We start from the raw sequence: 4,849 nt of genomic DNA, 5'->3' as shown, positions 1-4,849 counted from the left end.
TCATCGGTCTCAAAAGGTTATTGAACTGTTCTGATACCAGAACTTCACTATGCACCTTATTTAATTCAAACTTTTAATTCAAGAGGGAGTAGTACTGGTTTGAAAGAGAGAAAAGATTGCAATCTACAAAGTTCAGTACAATTGCCCTAGGACAACTCAGCTTAACAGGCCTCCAAAATTTCTGCCAGTTCTAGGCTCTGCATAATCTCATACACCAGAGTTATCCTATTATCCTCAGCGAAGGTTTGAATGGCCAGATCCAGGATTTGACATTTAATAGCTAATACATTTATAATTAAACTAAAAATGATCGAGTTCCCAGATAGTCTTATCCAAGTTCGTGCCTCTAGCTAACAAATCAATCATGGACTCTTAACCCTAAGGATAAAGTCAGTTTTAGGATTGTAATGGAGATCTATTTATAAATATTTGAGACAAATTTTATGAATAATCGAAGTACTTTGAAAGATCAAGATTTTTTATTAGAACATTTATTTATGTATTTATTTATTTTTCTCCTTAACAATCTTTCCCCAAATGTAAAAGCAACATGCACAAACTGTAATGTTATATTCCTGAACAGTACTGTGGTAGGCAGAACTAGGGCTGTTAAGATCTCAAAAAAATATATAGACTTCAGGGAAAATGCATGCTATAAAAGTATTCTGTGTTTTCAACTCAGTAAATGAAAATAAAAAGCTTCTGCTCTTGAAATAAACCAGTTTTGTTAACATTAAACACCAGTTTTAGCAGGTCAACCTTCTCCTGAGTCACCTTTATCAATTTTTCAGGAAAAAGTGCTGAGGTAGTTTCTCATGTTAGCATCATGCTGTCAGACAATAATTCAATTGCTTTTGGATCAGTCCTTTCTGCCTTGAAATTTACTGTTCCTTTACTTATGCTTTCCCATTTCTTGCAAGTCTCGGCAAAGTCTTTTGTAGCACCTGAACTTTTTACAAGGCATCTCGATTCTTAAGTATTGGAAGGGAATGAAGGGAGGCTGGTGTGGAAGGCATGTGCAGAAAGGTTGGAGCAAAAACCCAAGTTCTCCATGAACGACACCTCTGAACTAAACAAAGCTTCCATGAGGGAACAGAACGATTTCATGCATATGCTTAACTCAATCTCAGTTGTGCTTTGCTTTTTTAAATCCCAAAGCCCATAGCTCAACTCCCTCTCCATGTTCTACTAATTCAGAAATAGGTCCAAGAGGGTACAAGATATTTTTTATTCTAAATTTCATTAGTGGTCAAATTCATTTGGAAAGAAAAAGAAACCTCTGAAGGCTCTTCCCTACCAGCCTCACAGCCCTACCCACTGCAAACTGAATATAAAGAGCCCCATGTGAACAGCCAACGACTTTTCCACCCAGCAGTGGGGTGAGAAATGGTTCTGAGAGAACAGAGGCCTGTTGGGGCCTGTGGAAGGCTGAACACACCTGCCAGTTCTCTGATTAGAACCTGAATGCACAGTGAGCCCACAATGCCCTGGGGGAGGCCAGCAGAAGGGTTCTCAAGGCTGGGCCACAGTGCCATTAACCCCACATAGCCTTTTGATTGTCGGGCTCTCCTATTTAAACAAATATCTGCTCTTGCCTTGGGGAAGAACAAAGAGGAGATGAAGAGACAAGAGAGAAAGAAAGTAAATGCTGTGCCTCAGGGAGATTGCAGCAGAATTCCTCTTCATTATTAAAAAGTTAAAGACCAGCAGTCTAAAGCTCCTCCACCTCCTATACCCACAATAGCTGGAAAAAGAAATAACCACTAGTATTTTGGATGTGATTCCATCTTTTCATTTTGTTTCATCAAAAAGTATTGATTTCAACATCCAGTTATGCTTACAATTCAGCTTGGAGACAGCTATTCAAGATTCAGAGCGAGGGGCTATTAGTTACTCTCTATTGGGTCCAAAGTATGTATCCTAAAGATGGGAGCGAACAATGTTTAATCATCTTTAAATTAACCTTTCTTGTATTGAGTAGATTATACTATGTCTAAAAGTAAATAGGTTTCCCTTAGATTTCTATCAGCAATATCTTTCTTGTTGCATTTAATGATACATTTAGAGAAAAGTATTCCATTTAAGTTGGCATATTTCCCATAAAAGGATCACCCATAAAAATAAAACACACTCACACAAAAATCCATTCTTTGATTCTAATCAGGCACTTGATAGCCCCTGTACCAGTTCTAATGCGCATGTCTTTCACAATGGTTTCTACCACAGATATTAGATATAGTAACATCCAACAATAAAGAGGGCACTGAATTGTTACAGAATAGATTGAGCAATATACAAGGTATTTTTTTGTATAGTCATCTTGATTTGGTAGAGATCAAAGTGGTTGGCTTTGAATGTTTTCTCTGATAAGCAAATGCTGATCCATGGTGGGAGAGTAAGGAAAAATGAAAGAACTTTGGATTGTACAGCAGGGACTGAGGGGACCAGCGGAGTTGGGGGGATGGGCAGTAAAACAACAACAACAACAACAACAACAACAAAACCAAAATGGTTGGCTTTTTCCTGAGTGAAAACTTTCAACATGAGGATATGGGTTTTCTGAAGATCAAGTCTTTCTCAGACATTCATTCAAAATAAGAAAGTAGACAAGATTTGAACAGAGACTTAATAAAAGAAGATATACAAATGGCCGATAAACACACAAAAGATTCTTATTTTTAAGGTGTAATTAATTTATTGCCAGCATCACAAGGGATGGGAAGGTACCATATAAGTCTTTATCCTCCTTCCCATGAGTCTGTCAATCAGTAAATCAGTTTTGGCTGAAGCAGTGCAGAAAAAGGACTCTATTTGTGTTTCTGACACAAATATGTGGCTCTTCCAGTGTGTGGATAACACCTTTTCTACAGTGTTTTTAACCCGTTTTCCAGAAGTTCCCTTTTATTGTTTATTTTGAGGCAGAGTCTCACTAAGTTGCTTTGGGTCTCACTAAATTGCTGAGGCTAGCTTTGAAATTGTGATCTTCCCATCTCAGCCTTCTGAGCCACTGGGATTACAGGTGTGTGCCACTGCACCTGGCAATTTAGTCTTTCTTATTCTGCTTCTCTTCATCCATGAATGAAGATAGTGATGGTCTCTGGAACAGTACAAGGTTAAGGGATACAAAGTATGTGAAAGCCTTCTAATACATAAAAAGATTCATGAAAGCATTACTCATCAGGGAAATGTAACTTAAAACCACAATGAGATGTTGCTACACTACTAGTATACTACTACACATATAAGAAAGGCTTATAAAGATTTTAAAAAGCTGACCATGACAAGTGAAAATGTGAATGTGAAGTATACCCTCTTGGTGGGAATGAATATGGGTGGGAAGCAGTTTGGCAGTTTCTTAAAATGTTCAACATACACCTACTATATGTTATTCCTTTCTTGGGTATTTATTAGGTATTTAAAGCCTTGTATATAATTTTTTTTTGTGGTGCTGAGGATTTGAATGTATATAATTTTCATGAGGGCTTATTTGTAATAGAAAACAATCCCAATGTCAATCAACATGTGAATGAATAAACAAATTGTGGTACATTTGTGTAATAGAATACTATTAGCAACAAAAAAAGGAACAGACTATTGATTTTCACCACTCACCAACATGAATGAATAAGTTGCTGAATGAAAGAAGTGAGACAAAAGGAGTCAGGTACATATCATATTAATTCTGTTAATACAGAAGTTCAGAAAATGTTCACAGCATCTGGTGCCTGAAAGCAGAGAGTTGGTTCTCTGGGGAAAGGGTCGAAGGCAAGGAGGAATTACCAAGGAGCAAAGAAAACGTTTGAGAGTGGTGAAAATGTTTGTTATCTTGACTGTGGTATGTACATATGTGAAGACTGATCAAATCGTGCTCTTTAAAGATGTGTAATTTGATATACTTTGATTATACTTTGATATGATTGGGGGGAGCATATTGAAAAATATAACACTAAAGTTTTTTTAGATTTAGGTTCTTTCCTGCCCCCATTCCAAGAAAGCAATCTATTTCTTATGAAGTATATGAATATTAAGAAATCTGTGTTTAGAAAACTATTTCATGGACCTCATGAGGCCTACAGTTAACTATAATTTAAACTGTCAGAAAAAATATAGCCAGATCTTAGTGGTAGGGGAGTTATTGATTCAGATACATGACTTGACCTATCACAAAATGGGTTATCATATATATAATAGTAGAAGAGCACAGAAGTCAAGAGGGTGCAATGAACTCTTAACTCAAAGAAGTAAGGTCAACAGTTTTGTTACAGGGCTGGGGATGTAGTTCAGTGGCAAAGCACTTGCCTAGCATGTGCCTGAGGCCTTGGGTTTCATACCCAGTACAGGAAAAAGAAAAATCCTATTATCAGACTTGGTGGATAGGATCAAATTATAAGATAGCTCTATAAGTTCCATTAAAGGAAGAATTAGTTTATTGCCAGATGAGGCTCCTGAATTTCCTAGACTTATTAATTAGCTGCAGACCCATGCTTCTCAATGTTATTGTTCAAATTCTTTTGTGAATTTCAAACTTTAAAAAAAAAAAATAAACCGTTTAATTAAGCAACATCTCATTCAAACACACCCGTCTTAATTACTACCTTAGCTGCAAATAAAAGTAGAATCTCATGATGACAGGCGTGTGCCACTGCACCCTGCTTTAGTTTACTTTTCAAGTCATAATCAAAAAGAATATGCAACTAGAGAATATTGACTACAGGATTTGTCAAATAGGGTCTATGAATGATGGTTGGTGATATATTAGCGTCAGCATCCTTTCCTTTTCTTGGGTACCAGCGACTGAAACCCAGGGAGACTTAACCATCAAGCCATATCCATAGCCCTTTCTTTATAC

The sequence above is a fragment of the Sciurus vulgaris genome (assembly GCF_902686455.1).
Source record: "Sciurus vulgaris genome assembly, chromosome: 13".
NCBI lineage: Eukaryota > Metazoa > Chordata > Mammalia > Rodentia > Sciuridae > Sciurus > Sciurus vulgaris.
The sequence above is the reverse complement of the archived record's forward strand: the minus strand, read 5'-3'. Positions refer to the sequence as shown.